Source organism: Notechis scutatus, chromosome 1 (assembly GCF_049901735.1).
Source record: "Notechis scutatus isolate UNSWTSFEM ecotype Mainland chromosome 1, rNotScu1.2, whole genome shotgun sequence".
In the NCBI taxonomy this organism is placed as follows: domain Eukaryota; kingdom Metazoa; phylum Chordata; class Lepidosauria; order Squamata; family Elapidae; genus Notechis; species Notechis scutatus.
Window position 1 is genome coordinate 184,214,941 of NC_142009.1, and position 26,519 is coordinate 184,241,459.

Here is a 26,519-nt window from a genome sequence, read left to right on the forward strand (position 1 = left end):
CCAGGTTTATTTAACAACCCTTGTCACTATAACTCAACAAATGCAATGATTTGCTTAATAACCGTGGCAAGAAAAGCCTCAAAATGGGGCAAATTCATTTAACAAATGTTTCACTTAGCAACATAATTTTTGGGCTTGATTGTGGTCGTAACTCAAGGAGAACTACCTGTATAGGCAATTCCAAGTAGGATTGTTTATTGTGAAATCCTAGTAGCCAGTATTGGCCCTCATTCACTCTGAATTCTTCCCAATAATCTAGAGTGTCGTATATGTGCAGATCCAAGCAGCATGGCCTTTTGCAATTGATAGATAGAAATTTTTGTCAATGTACAGATTTTCTAAGTACCATCCAAGATTTTTTGTTGTGGTATCCACTGGGACTACAACAGCTGGTTTATGCCATAATCTTTCCATTTCAGTTTTTCAGATCTTGATATTTTGTGATCTTCTCCAACATTTTATCTTCTATTCTACAGTCTTCTGTTATTGCCACATAAGCTATCCACAATTTCTTCTTTTCAACTACAGTTAAATCTGGTGTGTGATGAGCCAATACTTTATCCATTTGAATTTGGAAATCCCATAATATTTTAACCTGCTCATTTTCTCTTACTTTTAAAAAAAATTGTTCTCACCAATTTTTCAGTACTGGCATATGAATCATTTGGTGACTTGGTTATGTCACTGTTTATAATCAGTTTGTGTGATTTTGTTGTGCAATTATTATTATTTCCAGAATAGTATGTTCTACCATCACCACCATTCATCATAACTATTTGCTCCCATCCTCTCAAATATGTTTCACTTGTTCCTAGGGTAACTGTTTGCAATTTGGCCATCTCTTTCCATATTCATGCCTTCCATATAATGTTTTAACATTCCAGGTTGCAATCTTCAGGGCTCACAGAAGATTTTCTGCATTCTCTTGACCATCTACAGTCTGCCAGGGACTGAAAATAATTGGATCCTTATTTTCAGCCATTGAAGAGTTGCCTGGGAAAATGTAGTATAGTGGTTTTCTCCTGCCTTCTGCATTTTATTCTATTTTATTTTATTAAATTTGTTTGGCACCCAACTCAATGCGAGATCCAATACAACATTGGGTGATGGTATTTCATCCCCACCATTGTATATGCCATTACTACTCTTGTGGATGTTACATTTCTACATGTAAGATGCTATTAATAGAATAACATTACTTGCATGGTCAGAAATTGTCCTTGGAGATATATACCTTTTGGTCAGTCTGTGACATTCCTCATACCTTACTGTGCTTTACTTTGTGTTATTCTGCTAACATTTTGTGTTAATGTGCTACATCCTGCTTAAATTGTGACTCATTGTTCACAAGCTTATACTGCAGCTTATCGCTTTATCTGAAGCTACCATAACATCTTCAAACTACTAAGCGTAAAAATTTAGCCTAAAGCTCAGCTCTAAAAGTAGAGTGATTTTCTTTTTCTTTAGTCTTCATTCCTAAAGGCATAAGGCCGTAGCACATTAACTTGAACCATTTCCTTGACTTGTCTGCTGGCTGGATTATCTTCTCAGTTCATACAGAGCATTGGGCAGATATCTCGGCCTGTTTCCTTGTGTGAGTTGAAATCATGCCAGGTGTCTGCAAATCACTAAATGTTTTGTTTTACTTTTCTCATTGGTGGCAAAACACCTTCAATAAAATTCCCCCATGGAATTTAACATAAAATTATCTAGATTATGTAGATTTTATTAATATAAAATTTTCTATAAAATAAAAAAGTTTCTATTCACAACAGTTTATAATGTATCCAGACTTTGTGAGCATATTCCTCCAATTTACTGTATATAATATTAGTATAAGAGTTAATAGAATCAAATAAATAAAGTTTTCAGTTTTCTCTTGGTAGAGAGAATGTTACATTAGAATATTACTACAGGTCTAGCCATTGCATTATTGAAAGGTGGTGGCTCAGCTCTTGGCTTATATCTGCTAAGAAGTTGTTATGATCAAATTAGATTCTTGTAAAACAGATCTTTGAATTTGATTTGAAATGTTTTAGGAAACAAATGATTATATTGTGTCTCAAACAGGAGATCTCCCATAACTCAGATTACTGTAAAGAGCATTCATTCGTTCATTCATTCTCCACAAAGTAATTCAACATTTTCTGGCTAATTCTGAAACTTAAATTTTATCTCTCAAAAGATTAACTGTAAGCCTTATGACCTTTGACAAAATTATCAGACGCTACTGTGCTATGTATTCTTCTTGACTTATTTTTTAAGAGCTCTTATTCAGATTGTTCAAAAAGATTAACATACTCCAGAAAGATTTTCTAATGCTTACACTGTATGATGATCTACAATAAATTTGACCAAGTTAATGTCAATAACAGGATAATACATGATAATGAATATGGTTAGCCATTTTGTAAAATTCTGTAAAGCTAAATTTGAGCAATATTTTATGACTTAAAAATGTCAACTGAAATCAATGGAGTTTGTATGACTTTTGCTGGGAGAAAAATTTGGTATTAAGTATTTATTTATTATTTATTTAGTCAAACGATTATAAGATAACAGGTATAAGTATAAACATAGTTATGAATACATGAAATGGATACATATAAGAAAAATAAAAAGAAACAGTAGGACAGGGACTGTAGGCACGCTGGTGCACTTATGCATGCCCCCTACAGACCTCTTAGGAAAGGGGTGAGGTCAATAGTAGACAGTCTAAGGTTAAAGTTTTGGGGGTTTGGGGAAGAAACCACAGAGTCAGATAGAGTATTCCAGACATTGACCACTCTGTTGCTGAAGTCGTATTTCCTGCAATCAAGTTTGGTGCGGTTTACCTTGACTTTGTGTCTATTGTGTGCTCTTGTATTGTTATGGTTGAAGCTGAAGTATTCATTGACTGGTAGGACATTGCAATATATAATTTTATGTACTATACTTAGATTGGACCGAAGGCGGCGTACTTCTAGGTTATCTAGGTTTAGAATTTCAAGTCTGGTGTCATAAGGTATTCTGCAATAAGTAAAATAAATAAACAGTGCTTGCAAAATAGAATGAATACCAAGAAATATAGTCTTGGTAAGAAAGAAGCATTGTTTTAAGGGATTTAATAGGTCAATAATGACCCAGTTTAGTGTAGTGGTTAAGGCACCGGGCTAGAAATTGGGAGACTGTGATTTCTTGCCTTAGGCATAAAGCCAGTTACTTGACAATGGGCCAGTCATACTCTCTTTGTTCTAGGAAGCTGGCAAGGGTAAACCATCTCTGAAGTCTCAAAGGTGCTTCTTCAAGAGGCAACTAGACTTTGTTCTTCCTTGAAGACATTTTGCTTCTCATCCAAGAAGCTTCTTCAGTTCTGGATGACTGAGAAACTCCATAGACATCTCTGAAGCGTTGACAAGAAAATTGCAGGACCTGGTCCAGACAGTTTCCGGGAGTGAAGACTGACTTGAAGGCACAAATATTAATTAAAAAGTGTCAATAAGTGTCAATAACCTTAGCAATAGTAGAAATTACCTTTCAGACCTGCTATTTAAGTACAGTTTATGCTTTTTAAACAATATTTAAAGAATATTGGGAATTCATTGAAAAGTTTTATAAAAAATATGGTATTAGCAGAACATAAAAGAAATGGTAAAGTCAACCCAGTTATACTGTCTGAGCAATGGGAGTCCAGCACATCTGGAGGATGCCAATTTAAGGAAGTTGGCAATAGAGTTTCCTTCCTTCCTTCCTTCCTTCCTTCCTTCCTTCCTTCCTTCCTTCCTTCCTTCCTTCCTTCCTTCCTTCCTTCCTTCCTTCCTTCCATCTTCCCTCCTTTGTGAATATTTTGGTTGTAGTCTTTCCCAGTAGACATAGATATTCCCAGAAAACTTGCCTTATGAATATCTCTGTCCAGTTTTCATGTTGCTGTATATACTGTACTAGTGAGATAGAGAGAATGAAGGACTAAATCAAGATTGGATGATAAATTTTGTCATTGATTTGGTATTTGAAACATCTCTGTGATCTAAACATAATATTTTGGCAACAATACTAGTTGTGCTTTTTTTCTTTCAGAGCAAGTAGCTTATATTTTCATATTAATATTAACTATAAAGAATTTCAGATATTTGTCACTCCTAAGGACACTGTGATGAGCCGGGGCGTGGCACAAAGGCAACACAGTCAAATAAGCAAGGAGAGTCCCTTTATTATCTCCAACTTTGCCCCCAATGTCCAGGTAACCTTCAGCTGGAGAAAAACTCTCCCAGGAACAGCCTTTAAGGGGAGGCAATTCAGTCCGAAAACAAAGTACATACAAACTATAACAAAAAATCCAAACAAACCACACTGCAGTAACTAACTTGACAGGGCAGGAGAAAGAATTGCAGTCTTGAAAGCAAACACAGTTGGGAAGACGCCAGGAACACAGATAAGCCTTGACGATACCAGATAATTCACGATTTGCTCCCAACAACTTGCTGTGTGCAACTTGCCTTTTTAAATACTGTGTTCCCAGCTGCAGCTAATGAAGGGAAACAGGGCCCTTTCCTCCCCATAAGCCACACAAGTCACCTTGCTCCCTTCTCCGTTCCTCTCTGTGTGCCCTAGGATGAAGAGGGGGTGGGCCTAGGGAATATACAATTTTATTTAATATTTTATTTATTCATGTTTGCTTTGAGTATTTCAAATCAGATGTTACCCTGAAAATTTTAACAGATAGTAAACAACAAATGGCCAAACTGAGACCAGAGAATCATTGTTCACAATTCATGTCTTATGGAACTTGTGTGAAAACAATATATCATTAGGAGAGACATTTTTTCCCCACTTTAATTTTCCCTTCTTAATTCCTGGAGGGTTAATTACTGTTTAACTATAACCTTTATTCTGAGTTTGCACACCATTAGGTAAGCTAACCCAAGTCACTTCATAGATAGAAGTAGAAATCTGTCACAGAGCTGTACTTGGCTTATTCCAGTAACCCCCCCTGGAGAAATTCAAAGTTTTAACAAGAAATCTGGGGCTGACTTAAGATATTTTATTGCACCATCGAACAATTACAGACCAACAATTACAAAAGTTTGGAATCATATAGCATTTCTAGGCAGGCCCTCAAAGCCTTTGATCGCTTTGCCTGGTATATGAGTTTTAAAAAAGGATAAAAGAAATATGGATTTGTCCATCCTTGGCATATTTACTATATTAAAGGATTTCGTGTTTGGGATAGGAACTGTTGGCAAGGGATTCTCCAAGTTAGAATTTAAAGTCTTGGTCATGGGACTTTGTAGATGGTAGAAGCAGCTCCACATCATGGGTACTATTTCAACTTCAGTTTCCTGATGGCTCAGGTGAACTTAGCCTCATGTACAATGATGCCGATAAGAGGCCTTCGGTTGTAAGGCTTTAAAAACCATTGGGATTTGATTAATTTTTGTGTGTCACTTTAACACAACCTTGTCTGAGAGGCAAGCTGAAAGAAAAAAAGGGTCAAGAAAGTATATTATGGTATTACATTTAACCCAGTTAATCATTTAATCAACCCTTGCTAATAAAACCAGCTTCATCTCCTTTTTAAAAAAGCCTTCTAGAAAATGTTAAGTACTTGAATTAACATGCGCAACAGGGCTGGTAAATCATTTCCATATCAGGGTGCATGTGCATCCATGTGTGTGTGTGTGTGTGTGTGTGTGTTGTGTTGTGTATGTGTCCTATTTTGAGCAATTCTCTGCCTCCAGGAGAAAAACAGCTACTTTTGTTTAATACTGGCCAGCATTTGCATTAATAATTGGAATCTGACTAAGGGTGTGACGTTACTGTGCTATTATTTCTTGGTGGCCCAGGGAGTGAGAAGAAAGAATACAAGGGTTCATTATTCATAAATATACCTCTTCATAAATATACGGATAAAATATTAAGGGAAGTGGATTTAAAGAACAGAAAGCCTAGATGTGTTTTATCTTTTCTTACTTAATCATTTTTACATGATTTCAGGAAAAGAGCAGAGAGAGCAAGAACTGATAGAGGCTCTCTGTCTTATTCATATTTACCCAGGGGTCGAGTGGTGGGGACACTATTTAGATTTCAGCAAAGCTTACAATTGAATAAGCATCCAATAGGTTGCAGCTTTAGATAAGTATGACCAAGCTCAAAGAATGAGGCTTGGAATAGTATTCTAGTACAGTGATGTATTAAATGCTGGAATGAGGATCTGTTTTGTGGCAATCTTCACACAGACTACTCGGAGATAAAAAATGCCAGTACTGAGCATGTCAAGCAAAAAGCATGGAACTAAAGGTGAGATATTTCTTATGCTGAAATTCAAAAGCTGGTCACATTTGTGGCTCAAAATCTCATGACTGAAGCAAACTGAGATACTAAGATGGAGACCCAAACAGTGTGCGGTACCACCTATGCAATTTGCTCTCACTTTGGTAATTTCTTAAAAAGTAGAAAATTGTATGGGGATCACAATCAAAATGTTGATGAAGGGTAGAATTTAAATGTGTCCTTCCCCATTCCTTGACCACCTTGATGGGACCCTTCCCCCCTCTCATCTATCATCTGCACACACACACACACACACACACACACACCTCAGAAGGTTAAATGCTCATAAAACATACAACAGAATGCATACAGGCACACATACACACATTTAGAAACCTATTACCAAGGATATCCGTTATATGTATAGGTGTGTACATCTTCATGTGTATTAGAGTTCCTGGGAAAGTCAGTGATAGGTGTGGAAACTCTTTAGTATTAGGCCCCTTGAGTATCAGTTAAAGAACAACCTTACATATTTTGAAATAAAACATCCATGCCATTACTTCTCTTTGGGAAGGTTTATTGTGCATGTACTTTCCTTGTGTTTTAATAGCCTGATACACAGATAGGGAAAGCTTTTTCTGTCCGTTTGTCTGCATGCCAGGAATAGCTTCCTTTGCTAAAACTTTTTGCAGTGGGCTGCTTTTCAAGGTACAGGAGCAATGCCAATTTATTTTATTTTTTTAGGAAAGAAAGAAAAAAAAGTTGGAAACTGACATTCTCCAGATGTATTAATGGAAAAATGCCTAAATACATACTGACACGCTGGCCCTTTTTGAAAAGGCCTTGGGATCTTTTCTTCCTTTTTTTAAAAAAATTTCTTTCATGGTTTGGTAAACATTCAATGCAAATTTTCAGTTTGAAGAGAAATACCTCCATTTTTTGAGTGTAAATGAATCACATTGTTCCAGAATGGTGTTCATTTCAGTTGATGAGAAGTCCCAGAATTAAAATAAGCAGATAAAAATCCCATATGTCTTGCTTTAAAATACTATTTATTATTTACTATTTAATTGATCTCAAAGCAACAAGGATAATGGTATAACAAATGAATTATCCCTTTCTTTCTTCCTTTCTCCCTTTATTTCTCTCGTAATGACAAAATGCAAACATGGCTAATTTCCCAGACTCTTTCAAGATAATTTTATGTCTACTCAACAGTGTTAGTGCTTGTGAAATAGGAATTTGTGTTTTGGCCCAGGAAACATATCTAAACAAAGTTTCCTAAAATACGATAAAGTATTTATGAGCATAAACAAACATACATATAATTTGACCTAGACTGAATGAACGACATTCTGAAAAACCAGTTTAATAGAATGGAGTAATGACTAGACAACTAAACAAAAATGATAAAGATCTCCAGTTTAATGAAAAGAAGGACTAGTGTGACATGATAGCAATGTTTTAATATCTAAGGAATTGCCAGAGAGAAGAGGGAGACAACTGGTTCACTAAAGCACCTGATGGGAGGAGAAGAAGCAATAACAGAAACTAATCGGGGAGAGAAGCAACCAAGAACTAAGGAGAAATTTCCTGACAGAACAACTAATCAGTGGAAAAACTGGCCTCCAGATGTTGTAAATACTGGAAGTTTTTAAGAAGAGATTGGACAACAATTTGTCTGAAGTGGTATAGTTTTTCCTGCAGAGCAGGGGGTTAGACTAGAAGACCTCCAATGCTGTTATTCTCTATTCTAGGTTTAAAAAGACATAGTCATGGGGACAATGTTAGGGCAATCATGCTATCTTTGAGTATGGGTGAAGGTTAGAAATGGTGATTTCTTTAATTTTGTAATTATGTTTTCAGAAGAAAAGACATTTGATTAGATTTTGTGGCTCAGGTATGGACTGCTTGATTGTTTTCCAGTACTACGTATGGGAAATATAGGGGAAGGGCATTTGCTGCTCCCCCAATAATTCTGATTCTGAAAATAACATTGGTCTACAGTTGCATAACATTTTTCATTCTTAAGAATCTTTTAAAATTAAATCTTTTCATTGTCCCTAACCCTACCTTTGCTTTGGGATTCCTATCCAAAAAGTACCGGTAAGGATACTGTGGATTATTTTAAAAGCACCGCAAATTCCTTGTGCTCTCAGATAATGCAGGAGAGAAAAAAAGGAGATTGCAGCAAGATAGAGAGCTTTCTTTCATTCAGGGCCTAATTATTGATACATTGCAATAATTACAACTTATTAGTCCCTCTTCAGAAGTTAATTGTTAGCATTTGGTTTAGAGAACTGAATACAGTAGGTGGCGCCAGGGGTGGGATTCAAAAATCCCAGCAACCGGTTCGCTGCCCAGTTACTGGGTGGGTGTGGCCTGCCAGAACTCTCCAAGGGTCCAGAGGCTTCCCTCAGGCCTATGGGAGGATGAAAATGGCCTATCCTTGGGCTCTGGAGCCCCTCCAGCAGACAGAAACAGGCCCATTTTGGGACTTCCGGAAGGCCCATTTTTCCCTCTCCAGAGCCTCCAAGTGTACCCTGCAGTTACCTGTATCGAATATGGAACGCGTGGAGACCTCTGGGAGGGGAGGGGCAGGGTGGGCGGGGCCAGCCAGTCGGTTCAAATACTGGTTTAGTGAACCAGATCCAAATTTAACATCCAGTTCACCCGAACCAGTCCAAATCAGTAGAATTCCACCCCTGGGTGGCGCCTCTAATTCAATCTTGCAGGATATCTCCAGTCACTAACAAATACCTGAAGGAAGAATGTGGACAAGATCTGGTTCAACCACTCCTCTTTCATTCTCCTGTCACATTTCTTGTTCTCTCTGTCTTATGTCCTCATGCAAATGCGTCATCCTCTTCAGTAAAGCCACTCCTCTTTTATCAACCACCTCAGTTAGCAACCATTCACGAACACATCGGTAGTAAATTGTACTATGCAGGTAGAACTCAATTTATTTATTTATATATTGAATTTATATTGCCACCTATTCTCCCATGGTGACTCAAGGCGGCTTACGGAATATAAAACCACATTTAAAACAATAAAAACTAACAAAAAGAATCAAGTACATTAATAAAGTACAATATAACAAAATCACCTTGTTATGACCATGGTTGAGTCCAAAACTTCTGTTGGTAAGCAAGATCATTATTGAGTGAGTTTTGCCCCATTTTATGACCTTTCTTGCCCCAGTTATTAAGGGAACCATTGCAGTTGTGAGGTGAGTAAGATGGTTGTTAAATGAATCTGGCTTCCCCATTGACTTTGCTTGTCAGAAGGTCACAAAAGAAGATCACGTGACCCCAGGGCACTGCAGCTGTCATAAAGACATGCCAGTAGCCAAGCGCTCAAATTTTGATCATGTGACCACGGGGATGCTACAACAATTGTAAGTGTGAAAAAATGATGATAGGTCACTTTTTGCAGTGCCTTTGTAATTTCAAATTGTCACTAAATGAATGCTTGTAAGTTGAAGATTGCTTGTAATAATTTTTTTAAAAAAACCCATCTTCCCCTAACACACTACAGGAAGTCAGGCTCAATTGTGGTTGTAGCTGGAGGACTAAATTTCTATACAAGAAACAAGAGTTTCTTGTATAGAAAGGACTTGTTTCTATACAGGAAACTCTTTGATGAGAAACTGCTTAAAGTTTAGTCGGCTTCAGGTAGAAACCTGAGGGGCTGGAGGGTTTTGGTCCACTAACTAGGGTCACAGAGTTGAACTTGTTAATTTGCAATTAGTGCTTTCCAGGGGAGCACAGTGCTTTGGAGAAAAGCAGTTTGGGAAGAAATAGCTTATTTAAGCAATCTCTTCACTCTGAGAGGAAGGAAAAAAAACAGGGGGAAAAAGGGGTCAGGCACAGGACACTTTAAAGAGATCTATATACCTGAATGAGACAGCAAGAACCAGCAATTCTCTCCCTCCCTCCCTCCCTCATATACACACATACACACACACACACACACACACGTTTTTGCTTAGCAATTATTTTGCTTAATGACAAAATTGCTGGAATGGAACTGATCTGCTAAATGAGGATAGGGGAGTAGATACATAGCTATCATTAACTTTGAGGCCTACCGTAGTCACACAGAAAGATCAGGATGAAGAGTTGCGTTTAGCACATCCACAAATATGTCCCTTCTCTGTGTATTTTCACAGCAGAAAATTATTATTGTTGTAATAACTATATAGGTAATGTAAATAAATATGTAAAATATTACAATAAATGTATAATAATTAAGCAATTAAAATACACCTACAAAATATATTAAAAGAGTTTGGAAAATTTTGAAATCAAAGCTTAATGAGCCATGATGGTGCAGTAGTTAGAGGGCAGTACTGCAGGTTACTTTTGCTGACTGCCGGAGGCCTGTAATTTGGCAGTTCAAATCTCACCAGGCTCAGGGTTGATCCATCCTTCTGAGGTCAGTAAAATGAAGTCCTAAATTGTTGGGAACAATAGGCTGACTCTGTAAACAGCTTGGAAAGGGCTATAAAGCACTGCAAAGTGGTATATAAGTCTTAAGTGCTATTGCTATTAATTGTGGAAGCATAATTAAAGCAATTAATACCTGCACAGTCCCTGTTATTTGATATATAGCATAAATTATTGACTGGACCCAGATGGAATTTGATAATTTGAATCAGAAGACAACAAAACTATTAACCGTGCACCACACTTTGCACCCAAAAAGTGATATTGATTGGCTGTATTTGTCCAGAGTTCAAGCAGGCAAAGGCCTCCTACAGATGAAACAAACTGGAAGACAGTCAAGAACTCTTACTGAAGACAGTCAATCAAGGAAAGCTCTTTAAAACAACAAAAGTGAAGGCTGAATATAGAAAAGAAACAACTGAAAACTAATTTGTTAATTGAAAGAAGAAGCCAATGCACAGTCAATACTTGAAAGAAAAGCTGATAACAATCCCATATGGAATTGATTAAGGTCAGAAATATTAAAGAAAGAAACTGAAGGCTTTATTTTAGCAGCTCAGGAACAAAAGCTTTGCCAACTTGGCAAGGTGAAAAATTCAACACGTATCCTTTGTAGTAAAAACAATGAAACAATTAACCATTTGATCAGTGGTTGTAGCAGAATTTTACAAATTGACTGCAAGCAATGTCATGACCGAGTTGCCAGAATTATTAATTGATAACTTTGCAAGAGGTTTGGATTGAATGTAATAAAAACTCCTGGGACTATCAAATTAAGAATGTTTTGAATGAGTAAGTTAAGATCTTGTGGAATATTAAGAACTAGACAGGCATCTTGTTCATAATATGCCTTATATAACAGCCATTGAAAGGGGAAAAATGGGGTTCATTGATGTTTCTTTTCCAGTTAATGCTATGATTGAAAAAAAATACAAAGTATCAAGACTTGCAGATCAAAGTCGAACTCTTATGGAAAAAGAAATGTGTTATTTCTTATGATTGATATTTTGAAATATCTGGTAATATTGAATTTATCAGACCTGAATATCCTAATTTTACCCAAAAAAATAAGAAAAGAAAAGAAAGGAAGAAGAAAAGAAATGAGCACCCTGCTTGGAACTATGTATAACCTTAGATGCCATCTTAATAAATTTTAGGTCCTTGGTTAGGACTTGAATTATTAAGTTTCCACCAGTTTTAGGTTGTGATTCCAACTGTAGATTACCCACTCATTGTTGATAAGAGTCTGGTTACAGAAGTTGCAGTACCTGGACAGCAGAAAGGAGAGGAATAACTGGAGAAAATCACAAAATATGAAGACATTTAAGTAGAAGTAGAATGACTGTGGCAAAAGAAAGCAAAGATAGTAGTAGTACCAATAAAAAATAGGCACTGTTGACAATTTCTAAAACATCTGGAGCACTATTTGAACACAACTGGCACTGACAATATCACCATCAATCAATTGCAAAGAGCAGTTTAATTGGAACAGCTTATTTCCGGCAATGATACCTTTAATATTGATAAACAGCAACTCCCTACCTATCCCAGGTCCTTTATAAAGACTCAATAGCAGGACAGAAATGCCTAATCTAGTCTAAACATCTGGCTTGAATCCAACCATAACATTTTTAAAACACGTATGCCACCTGACTCTCAATGAAGCTCACAACAATCCAACAAAGAAATTACAAGAAATTACATTAAAAATAAAGGGGAAAAAAAGATGGCAAGCAGGTTGGAATGAGGGCTGTCACTCTTGGGCAAAAACCCGGATCTTCATATTTTCTAAATACAGCAGAGTGGGGGCCATCTGGATCTCAAGGAGAATTTCATTGCACAGAGCAGATGTAGTTACAGAGAAGACATGCTTTTAGGATGGGGGTAGATTACATTGTTTAATCAAAGGAACTTGGAGCATAGCAATACTGCAGGATCAAATCATCCAGGCAGATGTTATGGGAGGCAAATGGCCCTTGAAGTAACCAAGTCCTATGTCATATACCCATGATGGGGAACCTATGGCACGCATGCCGGAAGTGGCACACAGAGCCACTTCTGCCAGCATGTGAGAGGTCGCCCGGAAGAGGTCCACTGTACATACGCATGCGCCGCACATCCAACAGCTGATTGTCGGGTATCTGGTGCGCATGTGTGGGGTGCGGGGCTGCGTGGGAGATGCATGCGCACACACAGAGATGCACAAATTGCGGGGATCTCACGCACATGCACAGAGGTACGTGGTGCACGGGGGATCACGTGCCCATGCATAGAGATGCATGGTGCGCACAGGGAGAGGAGCCTGCAGGCATTGCCTTCTGGGTGCTGGCATGTGTGCAATTTTCGGCATGGGAGCCCAAAAAGGTTAGCCACCACTGTCATATACTATGCCATATACAGTTCAAACCTATATAACTAATGAGCAATAGAATCTGAGAGAACAAGAGAAAATTATAAAAAATGATACTCACTGTTTCTTCTATGCTCTATTCCAAGGGTTCTCTTGTTGCAAATTATACTAAGGGAGTTTAGCTTTATAGTTGTTCATAGGACCCAAAATTCCACTATATATGGGAGTTTGGAAGTTGGAAAAGTAAAATAAATTAGTTTTTTCCCCTTTCCTTTTGGTTTACTTTAGTTTACTTAAAACTAAGTTGTCTTTAAAAATATAATGCCCAAAGCTTCCTCTGTCCAGCATTACATACAACCAGGGCCAGAGGTGGTATTCAGCAGGTTCTAACCAGTTCTGGAGAACCGATAGCGGAAATTTTGAGTAGTTCAGAGAACTGGCAAATACCACCTCTGACTGGCCCCACCCCCATCTATTCTCTGTCTCCCGAGTCCCAGCTGATTGGTTGAGTCTTCTTTTGTTGCCCTGCACAGGAGAACAGAGCTGGAAAGCTGGTTAGTGGGGTGGGGAGAGAATGGGATTTTGCAGTAACCTTTCCCCAGGAATGGAGTGGGAATGGAGATTTTGCAGTCTCCGTCCCCTGCCACGCCAGCCAAGCCAAGCCACGCCCACCAAACCATACCATGCCCACCAAGCCACACCCACAGAACTGGTAGTAAAAATATTTGAATCCCACTACTGACCAGGGCCAACCTACTGATTGGTGTTCAGTCACCTGGATTTATTTCAAAAGAGAAAGGTCCTTGGTATTATGCCAACGTACTCCTTTACAACTTGTGAATAATGGTAACTTGAAGGGCTGTAGGAAAAGCTATCCTAACAATGAACAATTCCAAGATATTCGAGAGTCATTTGTTTTTATAATATTTTGAAAGACTATTTTAGCCAGCTTTTCCAATGGTGCAGAGATAATAGATTAGGGAAAGATAAAAAACAGGGTTCTATGCGCTACTCATTCACGAAGCTTTTGCTGTTACAAAATGGAGCTGGAGTACAGATCCTATCACATTCGCACAAGAGTGCTATTTTTGGTCCAAGACTTTTAAGTTGAAGGTCAAGCTCATTGTTACACTGGACTAATCTGCAAAGTTCAGAGAGTGTTAGTAAACCCTGCCAGTATTAATAAACTGTCTGTAAAGTTGACAGTTTGTTAATACTTTGAAGTAAAAACAAAATGGAAACTGATATCTCAGACTTGTACTAACTATATACTCATTTTATATATAAGAAAGTTAATTTGTCTAATATATCAACCATTTTTAAATTAAAGGGTTTAAATTAGTTTCTAGATACCTGTGAATAGATGCTGCCATAGCAGTTATCAATCCTGGATTGCTTTTGATGAATTTTCTGTGTGGTGAAGGCTGCCTGATGTTTTCTATTGTGTCTAAAAACGCTTGATGGAACTTCAACTAACCTTGTTATGATGGTCAATTAACCTTGCAGTTAACATATGCTAAGCCATGCATGAAGATAAATTAATCCACTACAGGAGGAAGACCTCTTCACTGAAGGTTGTAAGTCATAATCAACCAAGCTGATCTAGTGAGAGTGGGCAGCTAGATGTATTTCAACTTCTGTGTTTAGTGATTAGTCCATGCTACCCAGCAAGCTTCTATAACTAAGAGAGAGCTAGAAATCAGTCCTTCTAGCTTCTATTTCAGTGCCTTTAACCATACACCAAACAGACACCTGTGAATGTGTGTATATATACTTTTTCTCCCGTCCCCAGATAGTCTCCTCTTCAATTATTGTTTTTTCTCCCTTCTCTCTGGGGAGCGGAGATGCTGAATTTTGAAAGGAAAACAAAAAGTACTCTTGAGAGTGTGTGATACAGCAGGAAACTGCAGCTCTTTCAAAATTCTGCATCTCTGCAAGTCTAATCAGGGGGATCCGGAAAAGAGAATCCATAGTGTCAACATGGTGGTGCCTCCAGGGCAACTGAATCCCTACCCCTTTTAACGTGCACGTGGGAAATGCAACCCTGGTTAAACAGGAACAAGGCTTCAATCGTCCAGTTGCATTCGTTATTTTGAATGTGTTGACTTTCCTGAAGAAAGCCAGCTCAAAATGTGAACATTATGGTTCAAGAAAAGTGTCTCCTTTTTCTTTTTAAGGGAAGGTATTCTACTGATTCTGGTCCTGTGGTGTTCCTGGCTCCTATGACACATCCTCTTGTGTAAAGGCTGCTGAGTTTTTTCAGTGTGGAGCTCTGAACACCCCTCACTGCACTGGACTGCATACACTACTCTTCTTATGTTATGGCATGACCTTTAGAGTAGACAAGCCTCTGTCTTAGTGTGTTGGTGGATTGGAAGAACACGGGTACATGGGTGTTTTCCAAATATCTGTTTTAACTTCTCTGATACACCAGCCAGGTTCTTCCATTGACTCTTGAGTTGCAAGTCTGTCTGCCCTTCTTTTATTGGATATATCAGGAGAGGAATGGCTTCTTCTCTCTTTGTTTAGTGCAATGCATTCACTTTTGATCTTCTGACAAGAAAAAACCAGAGTAGCAGGATTTTCTGAGCATTCCTCCAGAGGCAACAACCTAGCCTTTGCCCCATTTTCATGTCAGTGTATGAGTGTCTCGCAACTGCATTCCTCATTGTATTATACTCCCCCATAGAGCTGAAACATGCTTCTATTGCTGGTCAATGCAGAAGACTGAAAACCTCTGCTAGCTGATGCTTGTTCTTCCCTTGTGCAGTTGGGATTTGCAGCAAGGAAGAGGAAAAGATCAGGAGGGGAACACAGGTGCCTTTCCCACTAACTGGGAAAGATGGGCAAACTGTCATGTTGATTTGGCTTCAGGTGACTCTGAGGAGCAAAGAAGCAGGAAGAGGTAGGTGATGCTGCAATTGGGAGACATTCCACCTCACAGCAGTGAGAACATACTATAAACCTGCCTTTGCAGCATTTCCACATAAGCACAGAGACAGCTTGTGTGAGATCCCTGCAAGCATCAACAGTGTTGTGTGGACACAGCAACAAAGTTCGGTCTTGAGTAGGGAGGTGGTTGTGATCAGATAAGCGGGGCTTGAGCCCATTCCAAGAAACTTGACAAAATGTTTCAGATAAGCCCCTCCGAAGTTCACACGAAGATAAACTAAGGAGGAAGGAAACATATTCAGACTTGCAAGGAAACATATTGACAGACTAGACCACTTGGCTGTATCTAACAAAATGAAATTCAATATAGAGAAAAGTAAAGTCCTACACTTAGGCAAGAAAAACCAAAAGTACACATATAGACTGGGTGAAACCAGGCTCAATAGCAGGAACTGTGAGAGGGATCTTGGAGTCTTAGTGGACAACCAGCTAAATATGAGCCAGCAGTGTCCAGCAGCCGCCAAAAAAACCTAATGCAATCTTAAATTGCATTAACAGAGGGATACAATCAAGATCAAGGGAAGTACTAATACCACTCTATGAAGCCTTAGTAAGACCACACCTAGAGTACTGCATCCAGTTTTGTTCACTACATTATAAAAAAGATGTTGAGACTCTAGAAAAAGTACCGAGAAGAGCAACCAGGATGATTAGGACACTGGAGACTAAAACATATGAAGAACGGTGGCAGGAACTGTGGATGACTAGTCTAGTGAAGAGAAGGACCAGGGGAGACATGATAGCAGTCTTCCAATATTTGAGGGGCTGCCATAGAGAGGAAGGGGTCAAGCTATTTTCTAATGCAGGGGTCCCCAACGCGGTCCGGACCTGAACAAGCCTTACCGGGGCTGGTTGCTGGCCCCATCTTTTAAAAGCAATTTTTCAAAGATGGGCGAGCGAGCTTTTCCGGAAAACCAGGGCCGAAATCCTCGTGCGCCACCGAAGTGATAAAGAGGCGGCAGCTGACGCCGGATGCGCCCGGGCGTTGGGATCCTGTTCTAGGCACCAAAGGCCAGACAAGGAATAATGGATGGAAACTGAACAAGGAGAGATTTAACCTGGAAATAAGGAGAAACTTTCTGACAGTGAGAACAATCAATCAGTGGAACAGCTTGCCCTCAGAAGTTGTGGGAGCATCATCACTTGAGACTTTCAAGAAGAGATTGGACTGCCATTTGTCAGAAATGGTGTAGGGTTTCCTGCTTGGGTGGGGGTTGGACTAGATGACCTATAAGGTCCCTTCCAACTCTGATTGTCTGTTATCTGTTATTCTTACTATATCTGTTATCTGTTATTCTTACTATAAATGTTACACTAAAGTTAGGCCTGATTCAGAGTATTTTGTTTCTTGGTCTGGCCTGCCTTGTAGGGCTAACATGGAAATAAGAATAGAGCTTGCAGGGTTTTTTTTCATTTTCCAATAAGGATGCACAAATTTATTAGCAATGCAATCTCATTTAGTGAATCAATTGATTTTGTACTCTGGCTTTACAGCTAAAATTGGCCAAAAATTGTTCAGTTAGTTCCACTGCCTAAATGAATGAAAGATAATGTGTTGAGAGTCTTACACAAAAATGGAAATTGCTAAGGGACAATAAGACAATATTCTTTTTTGGTGTCATATTAGCCATCTGTAGAAACAACATCCTAGAGGAGCAATTAATACTGTAAAACAGTTTCTTCTAACCTTTATGACTTCTATTCTTTCACACATATGTACACCAGATCCCTTGAGGTTTTCTCATTGTTGTAGGTTGAAAATATGAAATACATTTAATAATGCAGACACTTTGCTAGAATAAATTGAACTAATTCCATGACTGAACGGATCTCTGCCTCGTTACAGAACACATGGGAGTAAAATATGGAATTATCAGTTACTTCTTTATCTAGTGAAAGCATTCGGAAAGGTCACATTTTTTCCCTAGCACAATTCTAATATCCATTACATCTTGGTTCTACATGAACAATCACTGTTCTACATGAAAAACTGCAGGCTTATGTAGCAAAGTGGACTGAACAGTTTTGATCATAAAGAGAATTTTGAGAACTATCTATTTTTTCACCTGGTAAAAGATTGCTTACTGTGTACAGTTCACTGAGAATATTCCATGCTGTTATTGTTAAAACCAGTGTTATTATATAGTTCTGTTGGAAAACAGTTTGGGGATCTCAAAGACCAGAGTGCAAACACTTTCTGGCCCAGTAAATGTTCTCAGACTAGCTAGACAAATTGTAGCTAGTTGAAATCCAATAATGCTTAAAGCCCCACAGGTTTCCCGTCAGTTATCATTGACCTTTGGCCCTTTTCCATTTGCTCTGGAACATCTTGTTTTCTGCTACATCTTCATAATGTTGCATTCATCTTGTCATCAACCAATAGGTGAGACAGACTTAGGTTACCCTTAGCTGCACTGATGTTAAAAGTAATCTTTTCCCTCTTAATCAGACACCAATCAAGGACAAGCTCATGATATATAAAAGCTTTGTCACTCATTATCTTGGAGGAAAGTCAAGTGACTAGCAGTGACTTGAAAGAAGCAGTAGAGCCAGAACTGGCATCAGCAATGGAGACAGCTAGTTTCATGCCAGCCTAAATTTCTGCCAATTCAGGAATGGGTGGAGAACACGTCAACTCAGCACTGACAACCTGCCTTATATAGTAAAGAAGGGTAGGATACCAATGGAGAAACCCCTTTCTACACATTTAGGAGGTTTTTTTTACTTGTTTGCTTTTCCTAACCCAGTAGTAGAAGTAACTGCTTTGCCTAGTCCAGTATTTCTTGCATTCATTGGCAAAATTTTGCTCCATAAAATCCCACTATTTTGTGGATGTACGTCCACAACTTTTTTATACTTTTTTATACAGCATAAATACACTTCGTTGACTACTATAATGTTCAACATGAATGTTATTTGAATTAAAGTTCCAGGAAGTTTTAAAAAAATACTTTACCAAGACCTTTTAACTTGAGGGATAGATGATTGATACAGATAGATAGATAGATAGATAGATAGATAGATAGATAGATAGATAGATAGATAGATAGATAGATAGATAGATAAGAAAGAAATAGAGGTTCAGCCATTCATAGAGTTATTCACTGTACTTCAAAGTTGATTCATTTATTTCTTGGTTAGTAATGGGCTCTTCATAACCCTGGCAATGTGCTTTCAAACTATCTTTAAGACAGGAAAACTGCAGCCTTTAAAGTGTTGTGTTGCCACACCTCAAGAAATGAGGCCAGCAAAGCTGTTACCCTCATACTAAGGTAGGGGCAGTGGGTTTTTGTTGATACTGTTGTTGTGGGGAGAGCAAGGATCAAGGATAGGGGCTCTTTTCTTTTCTGCCTCCATCGCCTGCACACCTTTTTCTGGTATGAATTCCTGACTGCCTCTCACTGTGTTGATCTCTACTTTTGCTGCTCTTGACATTAGTGGGAAGGGCAACAATTGTCATGTTCAGGGGTAACAGACAAAGAGTATTAACACATTTTTCACAGAGATTCCTCCTGGAATGAAATACAATCAAATCAGGGTAAATGGTTTGTTTAGTTGACATCAAAATAGAAAGGGAATTCCATAAGCAGTCCTCGTTTAGACTGCCCCATTGGGAGTCCTCACAAATGTGACATTATCAAAACAGCATCACCCCTTTTAATAACTGGTCACAGGCATGGTAGTATGTACTTTGGAAGCAGTCATCTCTGCAATTTTATTTTATCATAATGTGTTGATAATTGTCACCCTTCTCATTATTCTATTTGCTAAAGAATAGGGGTTACTTTTACATGATTCAATAAACAGATATTCTACAAATGTGTGCTTGTTAATTTTTAATATGGAACCTTATAATATGAAATACTTATAACCTATACAAATAAAAACTCTTTTGGGATCCTCCATCATTTTTTAAAAGTGGAAAGGCATCCTAGGAGCAAGGAGTTTAAGTGTTCTAAAGGATTCCAGCTGAATTTGTGGAAATCCTGCACTGTCTTGGAAAGTGGATTTCATTCTCTCAATCCCTTACTCCAGAAGGCAGTGAGCTAAGACTTTGGAAATACAGAGTTGTTTCCTCTCTATAGCCTTAAAAAATAGAATAGCCGGGTCAGCCAGATGAGACAGAATTGACAGTTCTGGATACATGTTGCCTAGCAACCAAATAACACTACAGAAATGTGTACTGAAGCTGGTTATGAAAGAAAAGATGTAGGGTTTTTTTCCCTATCTTCTATAATTTAGGCATAAAGTGCTTTCTCTCCGTTTATGTACCAATAAAATGTATCACGTTTTTAACTCTGCGTATTCAGGAAGATCCTATTAACATCTCTTCCCACAGGTTTTTTGGGAGTTTTAATCGTATGTTGAAATGTTGGTTCAGTTCTGCTCAGAAGCTGGTGTGATACAATATTTGTTCAGTTATGCTTATGCCTGTGTGATTATCATTTGCATATTTGGTTCTTTTTACATTGGATTTTTTATTTTTTATTTACTGTTAAACTCTCTTGAGCTCGGAAAGATAGCAATAATGTGTTTTATACCACACAATGTTTGGGGGGGGGGGGGGGGGGGGGGGGGGGGGGGGGGGGGGGGGGGGGGGGGGGGGGGGGGGGGGGGGGGGGGGGGGGGGGGGGGGGGGGGGGGGGGGGGGGGGGGGGGGGGGGGGGGGGGGGGGGGGGGGGGGGGGGGGGGGGGGGGGGGGGGGGGGGGGGGGGGGGGGGGGGGGGGGGGGGGGGGGGGGGGGGGGGGGGGGGGGGGGGGGGGGGGGGGGGGGGGGGGGGGGGGGGGGGGGGGGGGGGGGGGGGGGGGGGGGGGGGGGGGGGGGGGGGGGGGGGGGGGGGGGGGGGGGGGGGGGGGGGGGGGGGGGGGGGGGGGGGGGGGGGGGGGGGGGGGGGGGGGGGGGGGGGGGGGGGGGGGGGGGGGGGGGGGGGGGGGGGGGGGGGGGGGGGGGGGGGGGGGGGGGGGGGGGGGGGGGGGGGGGGGGGGGGGGGGGGGGGGGGGGGGGGGGGGGGGGGGGGGGGGGGGGGGGGGGGGGGGGGGGGGGGGGGGGGGGGGGGGGGGGGGGGGGGGGGGGGGGGGGGGGGGGGGGGGGGGGGGGGGGGGGGGGGGGGGGGGGGGGGGGGGGGGGGGGGGGGGGGGGGGGGGGGGGGGGGGGGGGGGGGGGGGGGGGGGGGGGGGGGGGGGGGGGGGGGGGGGGGGGGGGGGGGGGGGGGGGGGGGGGGGGGGGGGGGGGGGGGGGGGGGGGGGGGGGGGGGGGGGGGGGGGGGGGGGGGGGGGGGGGGGGGGGGGGGGGGGGGGGGGGGGGGGGGGGGGGGGGGGGGGGGGGGGGGGGGGGGGGGGGGGGGGGGGGGGGGGGGGGGGGGGGGGGGGGGGGGGGGGGGGGGGGGGGGGGGGGGGGGGGGGGGGGGGGGGGGGGGGGGGGGGGGGGGGGGGGGGGGGGGGGGGGGGGGGGGGGGGGGGGGGGGGGGGGGGGGGGGGGGGGGGGGGGGGGGGGGGGGGGGGGGGGGGGGGGGGGGGGGGGGGGGGGGGGGGGGGGGGGGGGGGGGGGGGGGGGGGGGGGGGGGGGGGGGGGGGGGGGGGGGGGGGGGGGGGGGGGGGGGGGGGGGGGGGGGGGGGGGGGGGGGGGGGGGGGGGGGGGGGGGGGGGGGGGGGGGGGGGGGGGGGGGGGGGGGGGGGGGGGGGGGGGGGGGGGGGGGGGGGGGGGGGGGGGGGGGGGGGGGGGGGGGGGGGGGGGGGGGGGGGGGGGGGGGGGGGGGGGGGGGGGGGGGGGGGGGGGGGGGGGGGGGGGGGGGGGGGGGGGGGGGGGGGGGGGGGGGGGGGGGGGGGGGGGGGGGGGGGGGGGGGGGGGGGGGGGGGGGGGGGGGGGGGGGGGGGGGGGGGGGGGGGGGGGGGGGGGGGGGGGGGGGGGGGGGGGGGGGGGGGGGGGGGGGGGGGGGGGGGGGGGGGGGGGGGGGGGGGGGGGGGGGGGGGGGGGGGGGGGGGGGGGGGGGGGGGGGGGGGGGGGGGGGGGGGGGGGGGGGGGGGGGGGGGGGGGGGGGGGGGGGGGGGGGGGGGGGGGGGGGGGGGGGGGGGGGGGGGGGGGGGGGGGGGGGGGGGGGGGGGGGGGGGGGGGGGGGGGGGGGGGGGGGGGGGGGGGGGGGGGGGGGGGGGGGGGGGGGGGGGGGGGGGGGGGGGGGGGGGGGGGGGGGGGGGGGGGGGGGGGGGGGGGGGGGGGGGGGGGGGGGGGGGGGGGGGGGGGGGGGGGGGGGGGGGGGGGGGGGGGGGGGGGGGGGGGGGGGGGGGGGGGGGGGGAAAAAAAATTATACCATACATTCCAGCATAAGAAGAATGTAATCCATAGCTTAGTTCAGTATTTCTGAAGCTTCGCCACTTGAAGAGGTATAGACTTCAACTCCCAGGATTCTCCAGTCAGTCTTGTATACATCTGTACAAATGGCCAAGCTTGAGAAACACTAGCTTAGTTGGTGTGATGGGTGAGATGATGTAGGAGGAGAATTCTGCAATCTTGCTTGGCTTGTGGGTGTACATGGCCAAGAACCTTTTCCAACTATGCCTCTTGGGAACTGATGAATTGTTTTAAAAGGAAATAATTGATTCTTCCTCTTCCTGACAAACTGTTTAGTGCATGCAGCTTCTGTTCCCAAGAGGGAACTTCCAGGAATTTGGTAGAATACATGGTATCATACAGGGGGTAACGCATTTCTTTAAAACTGATTTTGTTGTTGTTTGGTATATTGTCTGAAGTGACAGAAAGAAAGAGAAGAACAAGTATGGATAACAAGTATGAGATCTAGAAAATTAGACATTGTTGTAGTTTCCCACTCCTTTCTACCTACAATGTAGCTTGCTTGCTTGTTCATTTGTTTAAAAAAAAAATCATATGACCACCCACTCACATTCAGGGACTCTAGGTGGCTTACAAAAAATAAAAAACCCAATATACAACCTTAAGAACAATAACTTCCCATGCTTATCTTCCTTCTTTTTACATCAAGGTTAATTCTCCTTTTAGAGAAAGCGAGGCAGCCATCTCTCAGGTAGACAGGAACAAACTGAAGTGTGTATGCCACACAGTCTAAAATAAAAAGTATAATTCTGTATGCTTTATACAGATTATACTATAAAGTATAACCTGAGAAAGAATGGAGTGGAAGAAGTACCATCTTGTCTGTCTCCTGAGTACAATTTATTAGGATGGCCCAATGAACCAGGTCTTCACGAACCCCCCTGAAAGCTTTGATGAAACGTCCCCAAACCTCTCAAATGATAGTTATTGATAGGCAGAAGTTGAAAGCAAATACATAACTTGAAGTCAATCACACTAACCATACATGGTTTCCATCACACTGGGATGTAAATTAAGTGAAATCACACAATCACTAATGGGAGAGCATAGCATTTAGCCTGTCACTCAAACATCCCTGTGCAGACTACAGCTCTCTCCAAATTGTGCTGTCCTGGTATTAATTTTCCTTGTAGCCTGGATTGTTCAGGAACCTCTAAAACAACATGACAGTAATCCATGTTACAACCTTTCTTTCTCCCCATTCATTTCTTCATACGTTGACAACCTCTGCTGTCTGTTCATCTGATGGATGAGGAGTATTTTCTGAGACTATGTGGGCCTACCAGTATTCTAGCAGGCAACAGGATCAGTAAGAGGATGTAGCAGCAAGTCTTTCTTCATTTGGGCAGCTGTTAACATGGAGGCACAATGATCACTCTTCCATTGCATCGGGTAGTGGCAAGAGAGCATGCTGTCTTTCCTTCCTAGTGCTATGATGGACAGAAATAACAGTGATCAGGCAAATTATCCTTCCCAGTGAAAAGAGTTTATGGGAGAGCCCTTGTTTAGGTAGGCAGCAAGGATCTTGAAAAAGGAGCAGTTTCCTCCTTTTATGGAGGAAATAAAAGTTGCCAGTGAAAGTGTGATGGAAATGATGGAGGAGCACATGATACAGCTCATTGATTAGAAACATAGAACCTAGTAAACTAATGGCAGAAAAAGACCTAGTTGTCTATAAAGTCCACCTTTTGAGCCTGTAATTTTTATTATATACAAAAATGACAGTATACACAGCAAACGAGATAACCATGCTGGGTTTCATATCACAAATCACTAGTCGAACACTTACCAAGTGTTTAGGACTGCGTGATGTATCGGTGGATTATGCGAGCAAGATCTTGTCAGCACCAATTGTTTTTAAGTGCTTGCCTAGGTCTTTAGGCACAGCACTTGGTGTGCCGAGTACCACTGGAACCACCTGCACTGGTTTATGCCAGAGTCTCGGCAGTTCAATTCTCAAGTCCTGATATCTGGTGACTTTTTCAAGTTGTTTCTTATTGATTCTGCTGTCACCAGGTATGGCAATGTCAATGAACCACACTTTTTTCTTCTCCACAATCGTGATATCCGGGGTATTGTGTTCCAGAACTTTATCAGTCTGTATTTGGAAGTCCCACAGTAGTTTTGCATGCTCATTTTTGACCACTTTTTCAGGCTTATGATCCCACCAGTTCTTTGCTACAGGCAGATGGTAGTTGTGACACAAGTTCCAGTGGATCATCTGAGCGACTGTGTTGTGACGTTGTTTGTAGTCAGTCTGAGCTATTGTCTTGCAACAGCTCAGTATGTGATCAATGGTTTCATCCGCTTCTTTGCAGAGTCTGCATTTGGGGGTCATCAACAGATTTTTCTATTCTGGCTTTGATTACATTTGTTCTGATGGCTTGTTCTTGGGCTTCAAGAATCAGGCCTTCTGTTTCTTTCTTCAGTGTTCCGTTGGTCAGCCATAACCAGGTCTTTTCCTTATCTACTTTTCCTTGGATCTTTTCAAGGAACTGTCCATGCAGTGCTTTGTTACACCAGCTGTCAGCCCGAATTTGCATCGCTGTTTTCCTATATTGATTCTTGGTTTGCTGCACTTTGAGCAGCTTCCTCTTGTTGACCTCCATCAAAGCTGGTTCAACACTGTCTTTCACATAATCTGCCAGAGCGTGGTTCTCTTCTTCGACTGTCTGCTTCACTTGCAAAAGTCCTCTGCCGCCTGCTTTTCTGGGCAAATATAGCCTGTCGACATCACTACGTGAGTACAGCACATAGTGTATGGTCATCAGTTTTCTTGTTTTCCTATCCAAGCTGTCCAGCTCTGCCTGTGTCCAGTTTATGATCCCAGCAGTATATCTGATGACGGGTATGGCCCAGGTATTTATAGCCTTGATGGTGTTACTGCCATTCAGTTTGCTTTTTAGAAGTTTTCTGACCCTTTGTGTGTATTCTTTGCTGACCACATTTTTCACTTGCCCGTGCTTGATATTGTCCAGCTGCAGTATGCCCAGGTATTTGTAGGCTTCGGGTTGGTGGCACTTGATGGTTTGTCCATTGGGCATTTCAATTCCATCACTTTCTACGATCTTCTCTTTCTTCAGTGCCATTGTGGCGCGTTTGTCCAGGCTGAACTCCATGCTGATGTCAGTGCTGAAAATTCAAAATGTATTGGTCAGTGACTGGATTTCAATTTCTGATTTTCCGTATAACTTCAGATCATCCATGTACAGCAGGTGAGAGATTTTCTGTGAATTTTTAGCAGTTTGATAAACCAGGTTAGTTTTCTGTAAAAATGGTTGACAGCGGGGGCCATGGCGATGATGAACAGCAGAGGTGACAAAGAATCACCCTGGAAAATCCCTCTTTTGATGTTTACCAGTCCGTAGCTTTCACTTCCAATAAACAGTTCTGTTTTCCAGTGCTTCATCGCATTTGCAGTGAAAGTACCAATGCACTTGCATATTCCGATGACATCCAGGCACTTGATGATCCAGCTGTGCAGTAGTGAATCAAATGCTTTCTTGTAGTCAATCCAAGTTGTATGCAGATTTGTTTTTCAGCTTTTGCAGTTCTCTAGAATCATTTTGTCAATCAGGAGCTGATCTTTTATGCCTCTGCTTCCTCAATTGTTTCCTTTCTGCTCTACTGGCAAGATGTTATTTGCTTCTAGGTAGTCCTGGATCTTGTCAGCTATGATGCCAGTCAGCAGCTTGAACATGGTTGGTAGACATGTTATTGGCCTGTAATTTGCAGGTGTTGCCCCTTTTGCTGGATCCTTCTGTATCAAGTAGGTTTTCCCAGCTGTTAACCATTCACTGATGTTTCCTGTCTGCAGCATCTCATTGAATTGTTCGGCCATTTTTCCATGCAGTCTGGTCAGGTATTTGAGCCAAAAGCCATGCAGTTGATCATTGCCAGGTGATGTCCAGTTTTTGACTTTTTCACTCTGTTGCTTATCATTTCAGTAGCTATTTCCAATTGGTCTATTTTGTTCCTGTAGAATTTTTTCTCTCACCAAACCGGCACACTTTCTCTTTCCGTTCTCTTCCGTTTCGGAGCTGTCCCAACTTCAGCAGCTTTAATGGCTGCCTCTTTGCCACTGGCAAAAAGAGCTTCTCCTGGATCTACCAGGGACTTTGCAATATCCCTGGGATCGACAGGATGTACTCTTTACATTCACCATCTC

The 26,519-nt window shown here is 42.8% G+C and overlaps 1 protein-coding gene and 1 pseudogene across 3 annotated transcripts in view; one reads left to right on the forward strand and one right to left on the reverse strand.

Annotated features, from left to right (window-relative positions):
* Window positions 1-26,051, reverse strand: LOC148133125 (uncharacterized; annotated as a pseudogene).
* The window catches only part of PDE1A (phosphodiesterase 1A), a 172,899-nt gene that overhangs the window by 76,810 nt on the left and 69,570 nt on the right, over window positions 1-26,519 (forward strand). The gene's annotated exons all lie outside the window — the stretch shown is intronic.